General features: G+C 39.1%; 1 protein-coding gene across 6 annotated transcripts in view; it reads left to right on the plus strand.

Moving 5' to 3' along the window:
- The first annotated feature begins 3,300 nt into the window (after positions 1–3,300).
- The window catches only part of N4BP2 (NEDD4 binding protein 2), an 83,613-nt gene continuing 62,881 nt past the window's right edge, over positions 3,301–24,032 (plus strand). For all 6 annotated transcript variants that reach the window (XM_032334127.1, XM_032334130.1, XM_032334132.1 and 3 more), the window contains exons 1-2: positions 3,301–3,390; positions 17,420–17,516. The gene's annotated coding sequence lies outside the window, so the exon portion shown is untranslated. The remainder of the gene's footprint in view (positions 3,391–17,419; positions 17,517–24,032) is intronic.

Raw genomic sequence — 24,032 nt, forward strand, 5'->3', positions numbered from 1 at the left:
TTCAAAGGACAGAATGCAATGAGAAGCCTTCCAGTTTAAAGGAAAGGTATAATTTATTTACCCTTCATTTACAGATTTTCTCATACAGTGTTTCTTACAATTTTGAGAAAAGCTAAAATAAATAGTGGGGAGCTGTGAAGTTTCTGAGGCAGTCAGATTTCATTTTTCATGAAGTTTTCACTCAGTCTGCAATGCCCTCATTCCTCCTTATTTTATTCTTGTTTCAGTTTGCTTATTTTTGTTTTTTGCTTGCTTATTTTTTGTTATTGTTCTTTGGTTTCTCAATAGTAGGTTGATTTTTTTCTCCTCCTTCTACCTCCCCACCCAGCTTTACCGACATACAATTGATAAAATTATACATACTTATGTGTGTACAACGTGATTTAACATATATTGTGGAATGATTAACACATCCATCACCTCATATGATTACCTTGTGTGGGGGGGTACATATGCATAGAATACTTAAGATCTATTCTCCTAGCAAATTTCAATTCTCAAAAGTTATCTCCCATTAGTAGATGTGGTTAGTATTCTATTCCTTCGCTCAGGATATTTGTTTCCTCATTTAAAAATCTTTTATTTATTTATTTATAAAGATTTTGTTTATTTGACAGATCACAAGTAGGCAGAGAGGCATGCAGAGAGAGTGGGGGGAAGCAGGCTCCCCGACGAGCAGAGAACCCGATGTGGGGCTCGATCCCAGGACACTGGGATCATGATGGAGAGCTGAAGGCAGAGGCTTTAACCCATTGAGCCACCCAGGTGCCCCTTAAAAATCTTTTAAACACAACTTTATGCCTGCCGTTTATAGATAATTGCACAAAAAGTCATTTTTCTTCATGATTGAGCCCACTAATATTTGCAAGTAATAGTAACTACTTTCTATTGAGTATTTTTACATGGTTTCATTATTTCAATTAATCATAAAGTGAATATAATGAATGCATTTGAGAAATGAGTGAGTTTTAGAAGGCTTAAAGTAATCTTCCTGAAGTCACAGAGCTCGTAGCTCTTGTTAAGCATGGTAAAGCAATCCTTTATAAAGATAAGTCCACTGATACTTATTCACTTTAGATGACAGCAATATTACCCACTATCCAGTTTCCACTAGATTTAAAATTGAAAAATACAGGCGCTCCAGCATATGTTGGTCCTATTCTCTTTCAGTAGCTTTCTTGCAACGATGCTATTCTAGGGGCACCTGGGTGGTTAAATGGTTAAGTGTCTGACTCTTGATCTTAGCTCAGGACTTATCTTGGGGGCTTGACCTTGGGGTTGTAAGTTCGGCCCCACATTGGGCTCCATTCTGGTTGTAGAGCCCACTTAACAACAATGGAACAATGTTATTCTAAGTTTAATTGGAATGAAAACAAGTATTTATCAGTTATTATGTACAGGAGGAAAAAGTCCCGAGACAGATTTTCTTTGATTTGCCATATGCTGTGTTGTAGAGCAACGCTCACTCATTCTTTCATTCAGCAAATATCCCTGAATTGTTTATATTGTACAAGGTTCTGAGGAATAAAAGATTGAATGGGGAATGGAATCTATCTTCAAGGAACTGATGAATTACTGAGGGAAATTATAAATATGTAAATAATTATAATTAAGCAGAATGCTGAGTCAAAATCAAAGAATGTGAAAGCAGAGATTATTTTTGATTGGGAGGAAATCATACTGATGTTCTAAACATAAATATAAACATCAACAAGCAGGTTTAGTATTTAGCCATTAAATAGGCCAAAGATGGCTTTAGACAAATATTAAAGATTTACTTATGATGCATTGGCCATTTTATTTACAAAAATCCAAGACATTTTCTAAAAGAGAAACTATTTAATTTCCTTAAAGGTTATCTCATAGAAAGAAATGGCAGTGTTCATCTTACTTAAAGTATTAGGTTGTAGGCATTTAGTCATTCTTCAGATTCATCTGGCATTTTAGAGAATTAAAATATTTTAGCAAACTGTAATGTAACCCATTGGAAGATTACAGAGAGCAGAGTGTGATCAAGAGTAGCACTTTGGTATTTAAGGTACATCAAGATACTCAACCATTCAAATATTCTTAAATTTCTTCTTTGAAATGAAAAGATACATGATCTTAAATGAGAATGAGCATGAAAAACAATCTATTTATCCAATGTTTTAAGCCAGTGCTAATGTCTCATCCTTTCAAAGATGTGTTGTACTTCTGCTATTGGCTTAGAATTTAAACCAATAAGGAAGGAGAACATTTTTATAAATATTCACAAAGGAAGGCTGGCATTGTGAATATTGAGTAAAGATTGCTTTGTTCTTCGTTTGAGTCTGATTTTCAGAATTTTGTAATATCGATGTTTTTCTCTTATTGGTGTAGGAAGCACTCATTTTTTAAAAAATTCAAGCTGGATGATGTCTTGGCTTCAAATATATTTTCCAATGTTAAGAACACTTTCTTTCTTATTGTTCAGGCAAGAAGTGATGAATCTTTAACAGTGTTCAAAGGAAAATCAAGAATTTAAAATGTGTTATTACCGTGGTGAACATACTTCATACGAACAAAATTGATACTAATTTGCTAGATTTGTTTGAAGTTCATAATTACTAGGGTTCTTTCATTTCTAAAGTGGCATATATCACTGTTATTAGCCTCTTTTAATGGCTGTTCAGAGGCAGAGTTAATGTTAGGTTCTCAGCAATAGCTATTTATATCTTGAGATTCTGGGTTCTTTATTAAAATTTTTGCTGTTTTGAAATTTAATAAAAGCATTAGTAAAGATTTTGTATTGTAGTTTCTTAATTGGGACTCAAGGATCTCTAATAATAGAAAAAAAATCATACAAAAGTAAAATTGTGTATTGGTTTCATTAGAAAATCTACCATCCCGAGGTCTCTGCTTAAATATTTCTGATTCTTAAAAAAACCCCACTAGAATGTTTCCATTGAGTGTGAGTAGGTATTCCAATGAGATCCAGATGAAGATAAAAATTCACTTGAACTTTTCCCAATTTTCCACTCACTTTAAAGCAATTACTACAACATGAACAGTCTGCCTCTTCGACGCAGAGGAGTACTTCGTCAGGAAGCTGTTTTGTTTCTCTATGAAAAACAATGAAAGTGGAATAAAAAGCAATCGCAAAGGGAGTCGAACAGAACGAGAAAAAAAAAAAAAAAAAAGGATCAGCAAAACCACCATCCCCTGCAGAAAGGAAGCGTGAAAAATTCATGCACCTGAAAACACTGACTTCACGTCCCATCCCAGAAGAAACAAACCAAAGAAAGCAGAGTTTAGGGGAAGAAACGGAGCAGGCGTAGGCGACAGGCTCATGGTACAGTGATCGCAAAAGGGAAGAAAACCTCGTTTTTTCTTGGCATCTGGGAACTGAAGCTCTAACTGGAGGGCAAGGTCAGTGCCTGCAGTCCAGCGCCGCAAACAAGCACACGTTTCGGTGCTTCCGCCAGCGCGTTCGGACTCAAGTGGGCAGCGCGGGTCGGGAGCCGGCAGCCTCCGTCCCGGCCGCAGCCGCCGTCTACCCCTTTGTTTCCCCGCGCCGAGGCGGCCGGCGCGGCCCGGAAACCGACGCGGGCAGCGCCGCGCGCGCAAAGGCGGGTTCGCGCGCCCGCCGCCGCCGCCGCCGCGGCCCGGAGCCCCGAGTCAACAGCGCAGTGAGGCAATGCGGAGGCGGTCGGGCTGGCCCCGCTGTCCCTCCCAACTTGCCGCCGGGACCCGCGCGCTGGCGGGCCCGCCCCGGCTGTCATTTCCTCCCCCGCCTCGACCAGCGCCGAGTACGACCTTGGGTTTCTGCCTTGGTTTTCGGGTTGGGAGCGTGCCGAGGGCTAGAAACAGCCGTGGTCTCCCGCGCCGTTTACTTCGGCAAAAATTTGGGGCCCCTGATCGATAACGTTCACGAGCTCAAAACAGCGCCCGTCTTTCCCGAAAACTCGACACTTGGAGAAGGGTTTGCTCCTCCCTGTGGCCGCTCCACCGGGAAAGGGGGAAACACAGGATGTCGGGGGAGCTTTTTGGTGGTGGTGTTGGTGAAGGCGGGGGTCCGATGGCAGAATCGGCCAGGCCCGGACTCGCTCTCCTGAGAGAGCACGAGAGAGAGCGCCCGCCGGCCCGGTCTCCGGAGCCGGCCCCGCGGGGCGGGCCGATGCGCCACGGCGGACTCGGGGACGAACCAGAGGTCGCGGCGCGGAGCCGTAGGGTGTGTGGGGGGAGGCGGAGGGCAGCGAGCCACCTGAACGACGTGGCAGCCATTCCCTACTTCCCGAGACCCCTCCCCACTCGGCCGCCCACCCGCCCTCTCGCGGCTGGCTGCTGCGAGGCTGCTCTTCCCGGGCCGAACAGAGAGCGGCAGTGTCTCCCCGCCCGGCACTCGCCGCGCGTCCCCCCCACCCCGCAGCACCCCCCCCCCCCCCCGCCCCGCGGCCGCCGCTGCTCGCCAGCCCAGCGCCGCGCCGGAGAGCGCAGTGGCGGCGGCGGGAAAGGGCTGCGGACCCGCGGCGCCGCGTCGCACACTCGACGACGCGGCCCCGGCCTCGACGCCCTCCACCCGCTTTCGGAGCAGGTAAAGGCGGCGGGTGGTAGACGCGGCGGAGGGTCCGGGAGGGAAGGGATTCCGGGGCCCCAAGCCGAAGCGAAGGGCCTGAGGCAGCGGCGGGCAGCGCTGCGACCGAAGCCCAAATCCCCGAACGTGGGGGCCGGCGCGGGGCCCGCGGGCCTGGTTGCCTGGACGGAAGGGAAGTGAGGCGTCGGGGAGAGGCGGGTCCTGGCGTGCCGCCGAGGCCGGGCGAAGGCGGGCGCCGCGGCCGCTTCCCCGGCCTCCCAGTCCCGGGCGGGCCTCCAGGCCCCAGACACACCCCTCTCGACCCCCCGGGGTTGCCTCCCTGTGGGTTCCCGCCGGGACTTGACCTCGTGCTTCTCCGAGCACCTTCGGCGTTTCCCAGGCGGAGCCTTCTCGGAACTTCGGGCCACCCTCCCGTAGTCCTAGCAAAGCCGTTTATTTACTCACTTCGTATCCAAACACAACCTCGCACTCCGCACGTTCCGATTTTGGACACCGTGGGGAGACACCCCAGGTCCCTGGTATTTGTGCCTCTTTGACCCTCGTCCGCACCCCCCTCCCCCACCGCAACTTTGATCCTCTGTGGGACCTTGCCTGAACCCTTCTGTCATCCGGACCCTCTCCGAGCTGTCCCTGTGCAAATTCGTCTTCCATAGAGTGAGTCATCCGACCGGGGGCACAGTTTATTCCTTAAGCTCGTTTGATTAAAACAGTAAACAGCCCCCCCCCCCCCCCCCCAAGAGAGCTAGAGTAATAACGTGTAGATGCTAGATCTCGCTTGGTGTCGCTTTAAAGAATGTTCCTTTCCGCAACAGCCTTTAGAACTAGCAATCTGCTATTTGTGGCAGGGACAGGTTTGTACACATTCTCGCCATGCAGTGGTTGTGATGTCTCCATAGCACAGTCCCGACTTGCGGGCAGGATTGGCTGGTTTTTCTACACAACATCTTTAAGCCAATCAAGAAGCGCTGCTTGCCTGGAGACTGGTTAACTCAGAAAAGGTAGGGATTGGCTGAGCGCAGAGAAGAAAATCCTGGTGATCAACCTTGTCTCTGGGAAAACAATGATTGATTTGCAGATGCCTCTCTTCTCTCACTTAAAAAAAAAAATTACCTTTTATTCTAGCATCAGGTTTTCGTTACGTTTTTATTATTTCTATGGCTTTTTCTCTCAAACACCTAGCTCTCTTTTGTAGCTCCTTTTAACCATCCTTCAATTTTCAATGAAAGAATCCTTACATGCTTTAAGAAATGTAAACGTCATGTGTTTGGATGCTCGGCGTGGTTCAGTTTTCTAACATGTACGTTTTTAAAGGTCAGAAATTCAGTCAACAATTTCTAAGTCCTATGCTAGATAGAGCCTTTATCATTTAAGTGGTTGTGTCCGGACAGGGGGGCTGCAGTGGTGGAGATGGTGGGAAGAATAGGGAAGAAATGGCTGCTTTTGTACGAGGAGCCTACAATTTACTTCATGAAAAAAGACTACTATATTAATGTGGTGGGGGTAGGGGGGCCAACAACAAAACCAGTGCAAAATCCCAGTGCAGAAACCCAGCATACAGTACTGATGAAATGTCAGTCTGTGTACCTGTTGATTTTCTTAGCTTTGAAGGGAAGAGTAAAGAGGACCAGGTGTTGGACCGAATAGAAAAAGTGGGCTTAAGTTATTACGGAAGAGTATTTTTTCTTTATTGAAGTAGGTATAATATCTTGTACACAGTAGAGGCCAAATAAATATCAGCGTAGGTGCATGTTTTTTTTAACTATTTGAGGATTTTCCTTCTTTTAAAATCTCCTTGTTTGGCTTCACGATTATCCGTGATTGTGGGTGCCTTTTGATACGCAAAACAGTAACCATTTAGTAGTCACTCTGAGTTTTAGGGAACAGCTATCTCTTTGCCTGCCTTCCTTCAGCTTTTTATATGCAAACTCATGTTGTAAGTCTTGTGAAGAGTAGGTCAGGCCAAATATTGAATCTTAATAGATCCCTATTAAATGCCTTTAGAAGTAGCTTTAGGAATTAAAGAAGAGATTGAATGATTGGAAAAATATTTACCATGCTAGGCAATGAGTAAGCCAAAAGTCATTATCGGCCTAATCACCCTCATCCTTACAGTAATAAAAGTGGCTACCAATAATACCTGTGTGTATTTGTGCATATGTATATAAACGTATACATGCGTATATGTGCGTGTATGCCAGGCACTGTTTTAAGCACTGTACATAGACTACTGTATTTAATTTTCACAGTTCTATGAGATTTTCATTATTACTGGTACAATTTCACAGATGGGGAAACAGACAATATGAGAAATGCGAAGAAAGTTGTCCCAACATCAGCCAATTGGTATTTGGCAGAGCCAGGATTCTATCAGTTCTGGATCTTTCTGACCCCAAACCTTACTCTTATCATATTCTTTTTGTGGCCCTCTTAAACAAAAGCTTTGATATCAAGTAAATCGTGACATTTCCAAATATCTACCATTCCTTGCATCAGTTATAAGATGGATTATTTTATGTACGTTTACAAAAACCCCCCCAAACCAAAAAAACTCCCAAGTAACTGTGATATGCCATTGATTTTAGGGTTGTCCTTACCACATAAAATGTAAAAAGGTCTTAAAATTGGTGAAATAAGTTATATTGGTTTGTCACATAAACATTTTTTCCCTCTACATTACAGTTCAGTTTGCTTATATAAAATCATATACAGATTTTAACATTACTCTGAATTTTGGTTTATTGAAGTTTCTTTTAAGTACCTTCCTACCCCCTGAACTGAAGTTTTAAAATATGTGTAGGTGGGCAGACTGTTGGAAGAATCTCAGCCTTGTTCTCCAGAAATTATTTTAGTAATACATCTAGGTTCAGGTTAATTAATTTGTGCTATCCAAACTCACATAACTTTGAAAATTTAAAAAAAAAATCATTTTGTTAATTTCCACGGAGGAGGAAACTAGCCATGCGAGCTAGGTTTTTATGACTATTAGTGGAATTAGTAGCAGGAAGAACCCATATGTTGCCCTTGACTGAGCACTGGTTCTGGGTATACCAGTCTCAATAAACCCCACTAGACTGATAGTGGACACCATTTTTCTAAACATGGATTGTTCGAATCCTTTGATCATATATTACATCAGTTTCTCTTAAAATGTTGAGAATGGTCCAAATATATGGTTATTAGTGTCTTTTTTTCTTGAAATATTTTTCTCTAGCTTGGGGTTTTATTTTTTGATTATTTTTATTTGTCAGAAGTTTAAAATGTTCATACATGAATCCATCATTCTTTTCCTTTGTCATTGTTTCACATTTTTTTTTTAACATTTTATTTATTTGCCAAAGAGAGAGAGAAAGAACACACAAGCAGGCAGAGAGGCAGGCAGAGGCAGCAAGAGAAGCAGGCTCCCTGCCAAGCAAGGAGCCCAGTGCAGGACTCGATCCCAGGACCCTGGGATCATGATCTGAGCCAAAGGCAGCGGCTTAACCAACTGAGCCACCCAGGCGTCCCATTGTTTCACATTTCTAAATTAAAACATTTCATTGTTCTACAGCTGTGATAATCAGTTTTTTCCTAATATTCCTAAAATTAACTTTATAATCAGAATTTAGAATAAATTCGAAGCATAAATTCATAATTCTAAGGTAATACCACCTTAATTGTTTTACAGATTATTATTAAATCATTTATCACTGTTAAAAACTTGAATCTTCGTGTTTTGGAAAGCCTATCTTATTACATGTAAATTTTGAGATATAGTTAGGACTTTTTCTGGATTCTTGCATTTTTTATAATAGTTCCTCAGTCTTTTATTGGACTTTTGTGATTGTACCATTTAATTTTATTGTTACTGTCATAGCATGCTTGGTTTTTTTTTTAGTGGGCTCCATGCCCAGTGTGGAGCTCAGTGTGGAGCTTGAACTCACAACCCTCAGATTAAGACCTGAGCTGAGATCAAGTGTTGGTTGCTTAACCCCCTGAGCCACCCAGGCACGCCTTCATGATATGCAGTAGTATTTGGTAGAGGGAATTTCCCCATGTTACTTTTTTGACGAAAAACATTTTTGTACATTTTCTATTCATTAAATTTAAGAATTACTGTGAGAACTGACATTAATGATACTTTTTTGTTGTTCTGAAGCAAGGTTTCTTTTTATTTATTTATTTATTTGAAAGTGGGGCCCAACGTATGGCTTGAACTCATAATCCTGAGATTGAGACCTGTGCTGATATCAAGTCAGTTGCCTAACCAATTGAGCCATTCAGGCACCCCAAAACAGGGCATCTTTTTAAAAAAAATTCTGTGTTTGAATTTTATTTCTTCTTCCTAGAGTGTTTTATTGTTTTCTCTGTCCTCCTCCCCCTAACCTTGAACCTTTGATATATTTCTAATATACACTTAATGCTATGCTAAGCTTCTTCCTCCCTTCCTTTAGTAATTGAGCCTCACTGAATCTTCCTTTTTTTTTTTTTCCTGCTAACACTGGTCCCAACCTAATTACTTTAGGTATGTAAGTATTAAATAAATACTGGCATGAATAGAGGAGATATTTTACTTTTGAAAATATTTCTCTCTGTTACCATCTATATTCTGATAATTCTCTGTCTCCAACCCAAAGCTCTTTTCCTGATAAGTGGATTCATGTATCATCTGTCTTCATGACATGTCCATTTGTATGCTATCATCAGGACTAAGCCTATCTCAAACTGTAGTCATTAACAACTTTCCGTCTCTTATCCTCAAACCAAAAATACAGAACAGACTGTTTCTTCTCAGTCTTCTTTCTAGCGGAAGATTAAATGAGATAATGCACGTGTGTTAAAAATTCAGTAAATGCTAGAGATTGATAATAATAACTTGCCAGAAACATGGGCTATCCGTTGTCCTCTCTTTTTACTTTCACATTCTGATTGATCACTGAGCCCTGTTGGATACTTCTTAGTATTTCTTGACTCTGTGTCTGCCTTTTCCCTATCCCCAAGGCTACCATCCTGCTCAAGGTTAGCATCATCTCTCACTAGGATTGCTGCAGTCCTCTCCTAAGGTAGTATCCCTGCTTCCAGTGTTGCCTTTCTCCCCCGCCCCCTCATCGTAGCTACAATAATCTGACACAGCTGCATATTTTACTTCTCTGCTAATAAACCTTTATTGTGGCTTTTCATCATCTTTAGGATAAAGTCAGCTTCTTAATTTGGCTTTCAGGATCCTCATGATCTAATTTCTGTTCACCTCTTCGTCTTCATCCTCTCTCACCTCTTCCCTTTGCCTTCAGTGTGCTGATCATATTCGGTTACAGCATTTCTTCCTTAGGATGCCGGGTTCGTTCAATCTAAGCCTGAGTACAGGAGCTTCCCTCTGCATTGCCTTCTCTGGTTCCCCGCTTCCTTTCCCTTTGGTTTTGTTGTCTTATGCTTGTCTTTTGGGTCTCAGTCAGGATCATACCTCTGTGGGGAAGCTTTTTTTGATATCTCAAGGCCTGGTTTTTCAGGTTTGTCCTATTTCTTCTGTTTGTTTCCCTAGCCAACCTGTATTATCACATTGTTCTACTTTGCTTATCTGTCATCTCACCCTGTAGTGGTTAGGGTTAGTGAAAGAAAGAGGTGTATTGGCTATCTTAAAAAATGAGGTGATTTGCATGGAGGGAATTAAGTAGTTATTTTGGGGTTTACCTAGTAGAGAAGGGAAGAAGACACTATATATAATAGATGAAAGTCCCCCCCCCTTTTTTATTTTTGGAAGATTTTATTTTTGCAAGAGAGGAAGAGGGGGAGAGAGCGTGTGTGCAGAGGGAGAAGTAGATTCCCTGCTGAGCAGAGAGCTTGATGCGGGGCTCCTTTCTAAGATCCTGGAATCATGACCTGAGCTGAAGGAGGATGCTTAACCATCTGAGTCACCCAGGTGCCCCAGATGAAAGTTTTCTCACTTAGGAAAGGGATACTAGGTAGGCCCTTTTATAGTGTCAGTGAAATACATCTTTACGTAAAATTTCCATATATTCAGTTTCTCTGTTAGGACTTTTTAGATTGCAAGGAACAGAGATACAGTTAGAAATAGCCTATTTCAAAGGAGAAGTTACTGGTTAACCATACAACAGAAATGGTATGGCTAGAAGTGGCCATATGGGCTAAGGTAGGAACTTGCCCGTAGGTTGGTCCTTCCTATACCTAAAATCTGTGTATACTGGTGCCATTTCTCCTATTGTGGCTATACTTCATGTGGTAGGACCTGGTTCCTCCCAGCACAGCTCTATTTAGAGCCTTATTTATGAGGTTTTGGGTAGATTTGGTCACATGTCCATACCTTGACCGATGCCTGCAGCTGAAGAGCTGAGGTGCTAAGGTGCTATGCTTTGTTGAGTTTAGATCACGTAATGTGCTTGTTTATGTCTCAGGGGTCTGTTAGCAGAAAACAGACCCCTGGTGGAGTAGGGGAGGAGAAGAAGTTTTGGGGAAAGAAGTGGTTGAGTAGGATATGGATATAGCGTATGTACAATGCTAGTAGATTGTAGAGTATTTTGCATATAGTTTTTGGAGCTATAAAGATCTAGGAGGTCTATTCTTTCCTGGGACTCAAAGCTGATAACTCATTATGTAGTTGTAACCAATGTAGTTCACTTCTCAGGATTTCTATTTGTGATTTTCTTCTCTGTTCTGACTCCAACTCTTCAGTGAACATTTTCTTTCCCTGCTAAAATCACCTTCTCTTTTTTTTTTTCCCTTCGTACTTAAACCCCTTATAATTTTATTTAAAAAGTTGGTAAACATATACCATAAAATTAACTATCTTAATCATCTTTAGATATACAGTAAGCACAGTAGTTTTAACTGTATGTGCATTTTTTTGTGTGAATGTATTTGTTTTTATTATGTATTATTAAACAGCTTTAGCAATCTTACTGGCAAGAAGCAATATTAAAAGAAATACCTTCTTTTAATCACCTTGCTTCTTTTCTTTTCTTTTTTTTAAATTAACTTATACGTACTTATGTATGTGTAAGACTGTGATTCATCAGTCTTACATAATTCACAGCGTAGACCATAGCCTATACCCTCTCCAGTGTCCATCACCCAGCCACCCCATCCTGTCCAGTCCCCTCCACTCCAGCAGCCCTCAGTTTGTTTCCTGACATTAAGAGTCTCTTATAGTTTGTCTCCCTCTCTGGTTTCATCCCATTTCATTTTTTTTCTCTCTTCCGCCATGATCCTCAAATTCCACATATCAGTGATATTATATGATAATTGTCTTTCTCTGATTCACTTATTTCACTTAGCATAATACCCTCTAGTTCCATCCACATTGTTGCAAATGGCAAGATTTCATTTTTTTTTTTAAGATTTTATTTATTTGTCAGAGAGAGAGAGACAGAGAGCACACAAGCAGGCAGAGGCGGAGAGAGAAGCAGGCTCCCTGCTGAGCAAGGAGCCTGATGTGGGACTCGATCCCAGGACCCTGGGATCATGACTTGAGCGGAAGGCAGAGACTTACCTGACTGAGCCACCCAGGCATCCCAAGATTTCATTTTTTGATGGCTGCATACTATTTCATTTTATATATATATATATATATTTTACATCTTTTTTATCCATTCATCTGCTGATGGACATCTGGGCTCGTTCCATAGTTTGGCTATTGTGGATGCTGCTGCTATAAACATTAGGGTGCATTTGCCCCTTTGGAGCTCTACATTTTTATCTTTGGGATAAATACCCAGTAGTGCAGTTGCTGGTTTGTAGGGTATCTCAATTTTCAATTTTTTGAGGAACCTCCATACTGTTTTCCAAAATGGATGCACCAGCTTGCATTCTCACCGACAGTGTAGTAGGGTTCCCACTTCTCTGCATCCTCACCAACATCTGTTGTTTCCCGACTTGTTCATTTTAGCCATTCTGACTGGTTTGAGGGGGTATCTCATTGAAGTTTTGATTTTTATTTCCCTAATGCTATGCGATGTGTTTGTTTTCATGTGTCTGCTTGGCCATTTGGATGTCGTCTTTGCAGAAATGTTTATTCATGTCTTCTGTCCATTTCTTGATTGGATTATTTGTTCTTTGAGTGTTGAGTTTGATAAATTCTTTATAGATTTTAGACACTAGCCCTTTATCTGATATGTCAGTTGCAAATATCTTCTCCCATTCTGTTTTTTGGTTTTGTTGACTATGTCCTTTGCTGTGCAAAAGCTTTTGATCTTGATGAGGTCCCAATAGTTCATTTTTGCCCTTGCTTCCCGTGCCTTTGGTGATGTTTCTAGGAAGAAGTTGCGGTGGCTGAGGCTGAAGACTTTGCTTCCTGTGTTTTCCTCAGGGTTTTTGATGGATTCCTGTCTCACATTGAGGTCTTTCATCCATTTTGAGTCTATTTTTATGTGTGTTGTAAGGAAATGTCCAGTTTCATTCTTCTGCATGTGGCTGTACAATTTTCCCAATACCATTTGTTGAAGAGAGACGGTCTTTTCTCTGTTGGACATTCTTTCTTGCTTTGTCGAAGATTAGTAAGCCATAGAATTGAGAGTCCATTTCTGGGCTCTCTATTCTGTTGCATGGACCTATGTGTCTGTTTTTTTGCTGGTACCATACTGTCTTGATGATTACAGCTTTGTAATAGAGCTTGAAGTCTGGAATTACGATGCCACCAACTTTGGTTTTCTTTTTCAGCATTCCTCTGTCTATTCCGGGTCTTTTCTTGTTCCATACAAATTTTAGGATTATTTGTTCCATTTCTTTGAAAAAAGTTGATGGTGGTATTTTGATAGGGATCGCATTAAATGTGTAGTTTGCTCTAGGTAGCAGGGACATTTTCACAATATTTGTTCTTCCAATCAATGAGCATGGAACATTTTTCCATTTCTTTTTGTCTTCCTTAATTTCTTTCATGTATATTCTATAGTTTTCTGAGTACAAATTCTTCGCCTCTTTGGTTAGATTTATTCCATATCTTATGGTTTTGTGTGCTGTTGTAAATGGGATAATCTCCTTAATTTCTCTTTCTTCTGTCTTGTTGGTGTGCATATGTGCATTGTTAATACAGTAGATCTCTAGAACTTTTTCATCTTGTAGACCTGAAACTCTAGTCCCAAAGAATTCTCCTTTTCTCCCTCTTCTCCAGCTCCTGGCAACCATCATGCTACTTGCTGTTTCTAAAGTTTGACTACTTTAGATACTTCGTATAAGTGGAATCGTATAGTATTTGTATTTTTATGACAGGATTATTTCACTTATCATAATGTCTTCAAGGCTTATCCGTGTTGTAGCATTTGACAGGATTGCCTGCCTTTTTTGAGGCTGCATAATATTGCATATTGTGTGTTGGTGTGTACACCAATTATTCTTTATCCATTTTTCTGTTAAAGAACATTTATGTTGCATGGACATTTTTGGTTGCTTCTACTTCTTGGCTGTTGTGAATAATGCTGCATTGAACATGATTGTGCAAATATTTCTTTGGGGTCTTGTTTTCTTTTTTTTTGGTATATACCCAAAAAGTGGGATTGGTGGATATAATATATTTTTGACTTTGGAGGAACCTCCATATTGTTTTCTGTAGCAGCTGCACATTTTATTTATTTTATTTTTAAAATTTATATTCCCATATAGTTAATATTCAGTGTGAAATTAGTTTCAGGTATGCGACATAGTCATCAGCAATTCTTTATATTACTCAGCAGCTGCACATTTTCCATTCCCACCAGCAGTACACAGGAGTTTCAGTTTCTTCCCATTCTTACCGACGCTTGTCCCAGCTTCCCCCCCCCCCCACCTTTTTTGATAGTGGCCATCCTAACAGTTGTTAAGCGATACCTCATTATGGTTTTGATTAACATTTCCTGATGATTAGTGATGTTGAACATCTTTTCATATACTTGTAGATCATTTGTATATCACTTGTAGAGAAATAACTATTGGAGTCCTTTGCCCATTTTGAAAATTGAGGTTTTGTTTTGTTTTGTTTTTTGACTTGTAAGATGTATGTATTTTGGATATTAACATCTTATCAGAGATTGGTTTGCAGATATTTCTCTTATTCTGTAGATTGGCTTTTTGCTCTGTTGATTGTTTTCCTTTGCTGTGCAGAAGGTTTTTTTTAAGTTAGATGTAGTCCTGTTTGTTCTTGCTTTTGTTTCCTGTGCTTTGGTGCCATATCCAAGAAGTCATGCCAGTCCAGTGTTATGAAACCTTCTCCCCTGTTTTCTTCCAAGTTTTATGGTTTCAGGTCTTATGTTTAGGTGTTTAACCCATTTTGAGTTAATTTTTGTATATGGTGTCCGGTAAGGTTCCAGGTTCATTCTTTTGCATGTGGATATCTGGTTTTCTAGGCACCATTTGTTGAAAAGACTATCCTCTCCCCATTGTGTAGTCTTCACATCCTTGTCAAAAGATTACTTGAAGGTAGGGGTCCCTAGGTGGTGCCTTTGGTTAAGCAACTGACTCTTGGTTTCGGCTTAGGTCATGATCTTAGGGACATGAGATTGAGTTCCACATCAGGCACCAAGTTCAGTGAGGAGTCTGCTTGGGATTCTTTCTGTCTTCCTCTCCCTCTCCTTTTGCCCCTTTCCCCACTCGTGCTCGCTCGCTCTCTCTCTGTCTCTCTCTCTCAAATAAATAAAGATTACTTGACTGTATATGTGAGGATTTATTTCTGGGCTCTGTATTCACAACCTGAGATCAAGAGTCATATGGTCCACTGACTGAGCCAGCCAGGAGCCCGCCAGGAGCCCCTCTTCAGTTTTATCATTTAAGATTTTTTCTTTCAGGGGCACTTGGTTGAGTTCGGTATGTTAAGTGTCTGCCTTTGGCTCAGGTCATGATCCCAGAGTCCCGGGTTGCGGTGGGTGAGGAGTGGAGGTCCTTCTCAGTGGGAAGTCTGCTTCTCCCTCTGCCCCTCACCCTGGTCTAAATAAATTAAATCTTAAAAAAAAATTTTTCTTCTTTCATTTTCTTCCTTCTCATTACTTATGGAGTAGTTGAATTTTTCTTCTCAGAACACGCATGGATAGATAACCAGATATAACCTTTACTCTGCTTTATGAAAACTTGGCATATTTGAATTAGAAGTTTCAAATTAAGTGTTGGTATTTGGATTAAAAATAATTTTTTTCTTTATAGACAGAGTAGTTTACTTGAAGCATGGTACATTTAAAGACTTTTATAAATGGAAAATACTTAAGCATATAGGAAAGTAGAATAGTACATTGAACTTGTGTATACCCACCTTCTAGATCGAATAATTTTTAATAATTTTGCCATATTTACTTTACATATCTGTGTATGTACAGATATTTTCTGCACCATTTAAAAGGATATTAATGGTGGCAAGTGAAAGTTATTATTTTTTTGAAAGATTTTATTTATTTGAGAGAGAGAGAGTGAGCAAGAGAGAGCACAAGCCAAGGGGAGAGACAAAGGGAGAATGGGAGGGAGAAACAGACTCAGTGTTTCAGATTCAGGTTAAAGGTTTTTAGACGAGTACTTTAGCAATGCTTTGTATTCATATTGTTTCATGTTAAGAGCACATAATGTTTACTTGTCCATCATTTTTTTTTTTTAAAGATTTTATTTATTAGAGAGAGAGAAATCACAAGTAGGCAGAGAGGCAGGCAAAGAGAGAGAGGGGAGGAAGCAGGCTCCCTGCAGAGCAGAGAGCCCGACACGGGGCTTGATCCCAGGACCCTGGGATCATGACCTGAGCTGAAGGCAGAGGCTTTAACGCACTGAGCCACCCAGGCACCCCTACTTGTCCATCATTCTGATGCTGTGTTTCATCACCACGCTGAGGTGGTGACAACCAGATCATCTTATTGAAGATTATCTTTTTCTTTTTGCATCTGTAAGTCATCTGTGAATGGCACTTCGGCACTGGGTTAATCTATCAACCTGTTTCACCTAATAATTTTATTTTATTTTATTTTATTTAATTAATTTATTTTTTTTAAACACCTAATAATTTTAAACTTCTTTGGTGATGGCTGATTCTTGTTCAGCTTCTCGTTATAAATATTAAGATTCTTTTGTTCCTTTTACATTCTTTTAGCATAGTCATGTTCTGTGAAGAAGTTTCCCTCATCAGTTAGGGCTATTTTGTTATCTTGAAATGATGTTCTACTTGGAGAATAAATGCTTAGTTTGTTCCTTTAATATAGCCTTTTCTGGAGGGTTACAATTGCCTCCAGTGGTGACAAATGAGGTTGGGTCTTTTTTGTCTTTGTTTTTTAACTTTTGTGGCTTGCTTTCTTTCCTTTTTTTTTGGCTGATGTATACTTTTATTTATTTATTTTTAAAAAATAAATGTAATTTTTTCAGTGTTCCATGATTCATTGTTTATGCACCATACCCAGTGCTCCACGCAATACGTGCCCTCCTTAATACCCACCACCAGGCTCACCCAACCTCCCGCCCCCTCCCCTCCAAAACCCTTAGTTTGTTTCTCAGAGTCCACAGTCTCTCATGCTTCGTCTCCCCTGTGGATTTCCCTACTTCACTTTTCCTTTCCTTTACTTAATGTCCTCCAAGTTATTCCTTATGCTCCATAAGTTAGTGAAACTATATGGTAATTGACTCTCTCTGCTTGACTTATTTCACTCAGCATAATCTCCTCCAGTCCATGTTGATACAAAAGTTGGGTATTCATGCTTTCTGGTGGAGGCATAATATTCCATTGTATATAGGGACCAAATCTTCTTTATCCATTTGTCTGTTGAAGAGCATCTTGGCTCTTTCCACAGTTTGGCAATTACTTTTGTGGCTTTCTCTGTGGAATATCATATGTACTTATAAGTATTACGTATTTTGAACTTCGGTTTCATTTAGGATTATATTTCGATGTAGATTTGCCTTTATTGTATATATAAAATATATTAATATTTTATTTTTTTATAGTGAGAAGACATGTTGAATAACAGGAAGAGCTATAGAGTTCGCAGATATCAACTGTGGCCTTAGTAAGCACATTCTTAGCATCTGTGTCAGACAGATGGTAAGTATTGTTAAAGTCATAGAGTATGAATTTTTTGCACTTAGGTTCTCAAGCTGTTTTAGTGATTTAAAAAAATCTCTCAGAAAGAAAATGTAATCGTGGATTTTGTTACTAGAACTTCTCAAAGAGCTTGTGGTTGTATAAAAAACTGTATTGTAGTTCTGCTTTTCCTCTTTAATAGTTCCCCTTTAATGTATTAGAGTCTCTCTTCTAAAATGTTTCTTCATATTTTATATATTCTCCATCTGCAAATATTTATTTGTGCACCTATTTTATGTGTGGGACTACAGCTAACTGTCAGACTGGAGTATGTATCATTACCTGTGTTACTAAGGAACATGGCTAATGGGGAAATATACACACATAGATGAAAATATGTTGGTAAAACCAACAGTGTGAGGCCCTAAAATAACCAAGCAAGACTAATACTGGCAGTATGTAATGGAGGATTATAGAAAGTGTTGAAGAACTCTAGAGAATTACATCTTCCTGGGTTTTTTGGCCAAAAGCTGTATATTATTTAGCAACTGGATTTTTCACTTAAAAATATGTTTCCGGGGTCATTCTGGTTTCTACACATGTCTGGTTTCTTTATCTTAAACTGTTTAATAGTTGTCTAGTATTCTAAAGGGTGACTTTTACCATTATTTATTTAGCCATACTCTTATCCATTGATATTTAGGATGTCTTCAATGATTAGTTATGGTAGTTTTTATGTCAGATAAATACATTTTAAGATTACTGGTCACCTTAATTTGATTACATTTTGTATAAATGCTGGTGTTTTGTTTGTTTGTTTTTTAGTGACACACCTTTTGGTACCTTCATGATATTTAGTATTTATCTTATCCTTATCATAGTGGTACACTTAAAATCATTTTGTAGGTAACTTAATCCCCAGTAAAGGTGGATTGTTTGGTTTGGGTAGCATTTGTTTCTGAAAGAGATGTTTCTTCATCTTGTTTGGGATGATAGAATGTTTTGGGTTCTGTGACTTCCATATATATTCCTTATAGAGTGATGTTTTTGTTTTTCTTTCTTTTTTGATGGCTTTAAGGAGCTAAAGTATTATTAATAAATTTGATTGTTAGTATCAATTTTCTTAGGCCTCTTCTTTCTAGATGGTTGATATTGCATATATTAAATAGAATATCTTTCTTGTTACAGAAATTTGTTATTTTCTGATATTATTCTATAAACTTAAGTTTTTTAAAATTAGTGGCCTTGGTATAAATATAGCAGATTTATTTGTAAATGACATGGGGAATTTCTTTAGTGTTTTAGTGTTGTGTTGATGATGTAGCTTTTGATAGGAAGGTTTTTTTTTTGAAGTGGTATTTATTGGTATATTCACTTTAATGGCAGTACTGACTATTGCCATACCAGTGTTAGAGTTTCTGTTCACTCTACTACGTTTATAAATTTCATGTTAACCCAGACTTTTTTTTTAATATTTAAAAGAACATGTATCTTTATCTCTTAAAAAAAAACAACAAACGAACAAACAAAAAAAAATTGAGTTGTTAAGGCCACCTGCTGGAATATTCTGATGGTAATCAGTGAGCAAATACATATTGGTTAGGTTCTCTATCAGGTTAAAATTGAATTATAGAGGTAGAAGAGCTTAGAAAGTGTGTATATGAAATTTAAGTTTTCATGGTCTCATTATTAATAAAAATTTATATTACTTGTTTTTAGGTTTTTCATTTGAGCCAGTTTCATATTTCTCCATAATATATCAACCTTACTTACCCATCCTTATTTCCCATATCCTTTTAGAATACACTCTCTAGGTCAGGTATGTATGTGAAGAAGCTATATAACCTTGTTTAAACTAGTGTATTAATAAGGCTCTCTCTCTCTTTTTTTTTAATATTTTATTTATTTATTTGACAGAGAGAGATCACAAGTAGGCAGAGAGGCAGGCAGAGAGAGAGAGGAGGAAGCAGGCTCTCCGCTGAGCAGAGAGCCCGATGCGGGACTCGATCCCAGGACCCTGAGATCATGACCTGAGCTGAAGGCAGCGGCTTAACCCACTGAGCCACCCAGGCGCCCAATAAGGCTCTCTTTATGGAAGAAGAAAGATGCATTGGATCAGTTGATAAAAGAGTTGAAGATCACTCAGGGGGATAAATGGGATTGAAATAATCTGGGTACATAAAGTAAAACTGGTACTTGGTGGTAGTGTATGTTTTCATAGAGGTGCTTCACTATACTAAATATTAGTTGGACACTTAAGCTGCCTACATGTTTAGATCTTTTTCTGTATAAATGGACATGATGGAAAAAGAGGTAGAAGGGATGTATGGCTTGCCAGGTGGAGGAAGTATAGAGGAAATCTAAGATTTAGCTTTATTTATAGTGGTTGTTTTTTCCCTCCTGTTTATTAAAGTATGTATATAGTATAGATTATTTGGAAAATGCAAAAGTAGTATTTAAACGAGTAGTATGCTAAATATAAAGTAACTTATAATCCCATAAACAAGAGATTTCTTTTCTAGTCTAATACTGTAATCTAAACTAGTTCCATTTGGGTGTCTGTATAAATTATATTTAGTTTTGTGTCTTGCTTTCTTTTCTAACATTGTCTTAAAAAAAACCCCTCTCAAATATTATCCAAAATATAGTCTTTAATGACTGTATAAAATTCCATTTTAGGAATCTTAAATGTGCTTAGTGGAATCTAATAAATCTGGGTTCAATCCCAGTTTTGTTCCTTGAGAGCCTTAAGCTTGATACTTATCTTTTCTAGTTCTTATTTTTATTTGCAAAATAGGCATAATATTACTTACCATTTTAAAAGTTAAGTAAAATCATGGCCATAACATTCTAGCTGATGTATGTTAAGTATTTAATAAACAATAATTGCTATCACCAGAAATTATTTTGTCATTTCTTTCTCATTACTTCATTGTTTTTTAGTTTTTCTTTGTAAAAAATTACTGTATTTTGAATATTTCTGTATAAATATCTATTTAAATATGTAAATCTGATTCTTTTCTATCATGAATTTCTGAAAGTGGAATTGTTTGATCAAAGCATGTAAGTTGACCCTTGAACAACACGGGTTTAAACTGCCCGGATCCACTGGCATGCAGATTTTTTACAGTATAGTACTGCAAATATATTTTCTCCTCTTTATATTTTCCTTAATAACATTTTCTTTTCTCTAGCTTACTTTATTGTAACAAAACAATACATATAATATATAATACATATAATACATTTACAAACTTTGTGTTAATTGACTTGTGTTTATATTCTCAGTAAGGCTTCCAGTCAACAATAGGCTGTTAGTAGTTAAGTCAAAAGTTATCAGTGGATTTTTGATTACCTAGTTGGTGTTCTTACCACCTCTCCCAACATTGTTCAAAGGTCAGCTCTAATTTGAGATTTCTTGATACACAGTGCCAGTTTGCTTTCTAGAAAGGTTCTACTAGTTTATTCTCATTACAGTGTATTAGAATTCCTATTTGACTATAGCCTTGCCAACAATGGCTATTATTATTTAAAGATTATTATTATTATTATTATTTTTAAAGATTTTATTTATTTATTTGACAGAGAGAAATTACAAGTACACTGAGAGGCAGGCAGAGAGAGAGAGAAGGAAGCAGGCTCCCTGCTGAGCAGAGACCCGATGCGGGACTCAATCCCACGACCCTGAGATCATGACCTGAGCCGAAGGCAGCGGCTTAACCCACTGAGCCACCCAGGCGCCCTAAAGATTATTTTTTTATCTATTAAGCAACATAACAGTCATATCTGACGTAACAGTAATATTCTTTCTCTTTAAAAAAAAAAAAAAGAAAGAGAGAGGATGGGCGTGGAGCCTAATGTGGAGCTTGAACTCAGGACCCTGACATCAAGACCTGAGCTGAGATCAAGAGTTAGACGTTTAACTGAGTCACCGAGGCACCTCAGTAATATTCTTTTAACGTCACTTTTTTAAAAAAAGGATTTATTTATTTATTTATTTGTCGGGGGGTGGGGTGGGAGAGAGAGAGAGAGAGAGAGAGAGAGAGAGGAGAGAGCACAAGCGGGGGAAGTGGCAGGCAGAAGAAGCAGGTTCCCTGCTGAACAAGGAGGCTGATATGGGACTCCATCCCAGGACCCTGGTATCATGACCTGAGCCAAAAGCAGATGCTTTACCGATGACATCACCCATGCATTCCTCTTTTAACTTCATTTTATTAATGGGGTTAAACTTTTAAATTTTTATTGAGTATTACAATTTCTTTCTAGAATTCTATACCTATTGCTTTCCTGTTCTTATTTCTTTTTGCTTACCTTAATCCTTTATTTATCTAGCAGGAATTTATTGAGTGCTTACTATGTGCTAGACATTGTTTTGGTATTGGTATATAGTTTTGGTACTTATTATTTAGTTTAGTGATGGCAGTGCAGGAGTGAACAGAATTGCCAAAAGCCTTTGGCTTCAAAGAGTTTACTTCCTAGTGTCAGGGTATATACAAGCATTAACCAACATAAACATTGAAATTACAGAGTGGTAATTGATTTGGAGGGAAAAAATAATGAGAGAGAAATGGAGAGAACATTCGTGTGTACAGTTTTGCATAGTATGGTTAGGGGAAGCCTTGCTTCAAAGGTGCCATAAGTTAAATCTTGTAAGGAGTGAGTCAGGTAGGTATCTGGGGGAGTGCATTTCAGGCTATGAATTAAGTATCAGGGCAGTGAAACAGGAGAATACTGGGTGAATTTAAGAAAGAGCAAGAGGGAGAGTACCAAGAAATGATTTGAAAGAGTTCTTAGGGAACCATACTGTTTAGTATCTTAATTAGGCCATTTTAATAATTTGAGCTTTTACTCTATATGAAATGCAGAGGTCTTGGAGGCTTTAAATCAAAACTTTGACTTAGGATCTACAGATTCAACAGAGTCCGTGTCAATATTCCAAAAGACTTTTTGCAGAAATTGGTAAATGAATTCTAAATTTTGCATGTAAATCCAAAGGGCGCAGAATAGTCAGAAGTCTTGGAAAAGAAGAGCAAAGTTCAAAGACTCACTTTTCCTGATTTTATTTTACTTTTTTAAACATTTTATTGTCAGAGAGAGAGAGAGATACAGAGAGACAGAGAGTACAAGCAGGGGGTTTGGCAGGCAGAGGGAGAAGCAGGATTTCTGTTGAGCAAGGAGCCGGATGTTGGACTCTATGCCAGGACCCCGGGATCGTGACCTGAGCTGAAAGGCAGATGCTTAACTGACTGAGCCACCCAGGCATCCTAACTTTTCCTGATTTTAAAACTTAACTACAAGTCAAGATGATGTGATACTGGCATAAGAGTAGATATATAGACCAGCGAAATAGAATTGAGAATTTGTAATAAACCCTTATAGTTATGGTCAGTTGATTTTTGGCATGGGTGCCAAGACCATTCATTGGAGAAAGAATAGTCTTTTTGCTTTTTCAAAGATTTTATTTATTTGTTAGGGAGTGAGCGAGCGAGAGAGCTCACAAGCTGGGGGAGCAGCAAAGGGAGAGGGAGAAGCAGACTCCCTGGTGAACAGGGAGCCTGCCAGTGGCAGAGGTGGGGGGGGCTCGATCCCAGGACCCTGGGATGGACCTGAGCCAAAGGCAGATGCTTAATGGCTGAGCCATCCAGGCGCCCCAGTGTGTAGAGTTTTTATCATGAGTGGATGTTGATGTTTTTCAAATAGTTTTTGTGTGTATATTGAGTTGATTATATGATTTTTCTTCTTTATTTTGGTAATACTGGGTATTGCATTGATTAATTTTCCAAACATTAAAACAACTTTATAATCTAAAAATAAATTCAGGTTAGTTGTGATACATTTTTTTTATAAATAACTAATATTTTTGTGTTTTGTATAATATATCATTCATAATTTATGTCTTGCTACTGTAATATTTTGCTTTGGAATCTTGCATTTATTTTCATGATTGAAATAGGCCTGGAACTTTTTTCTTTTAATATCCTTGTAAGGTTTTGGTATCAAGATTAGGTTGGCCTCATAAAATGAGTTGGGAAGTGTTTTCTCTTTAACTGAGTCTCTAGAAGAGTTTGTGTAAGATTGATATTATAGGTTTTTTTTTTTTTTAAAGATTTTATTTATTTATTTGACAGAGAGAGATCACAAGTAGGCAGAGAGGCAGGCAGAGAGAGAGAGGAGGAAGCAGGCTCCCTGCTGAGCAGAGAGCCCGATGCGGGACTCGATCCCAGGACCCCGAGATCATGACCTGAGCCGAAGGCAGCGGCTTAACCCATTGAGCCACCCAGGCGCCCAATATTATAGGTTATTTAGTGGGATTTACTTATGAAGCCATCTAGACCCTAGAGTTTTCTTTGTGGGAAGGTTTTAACTTAAAGATCCATTTCTTTAATAGATACAGGACTATCAGATCTTGTTATTTCAGATATGGTATGATGTATGTTTTTAAAAAAACACTGTGCAACTTTGCTGTCTCTGGACTTGATAATGATGTCCCTTTTTCATTTCTGATATTGGTAATTTGTACCTCCTCTCTGTTTTGGT

The sequence above is a fragment of the Mustela erminea genome, chromosome 2, assembly GCF_009829155.1.
Source record: "Mustela erminea isolate mMusErm1 chromosome 2, mMusErm1.Pri, whole genome shotgun sequence".
In the NCBI taxonomy this organism is placed as follows: Eukaryota; Metazoa; Chordata; class Mammalia; order Carnivora; family Mustelidae; genus Mustela; species Mustela erminea.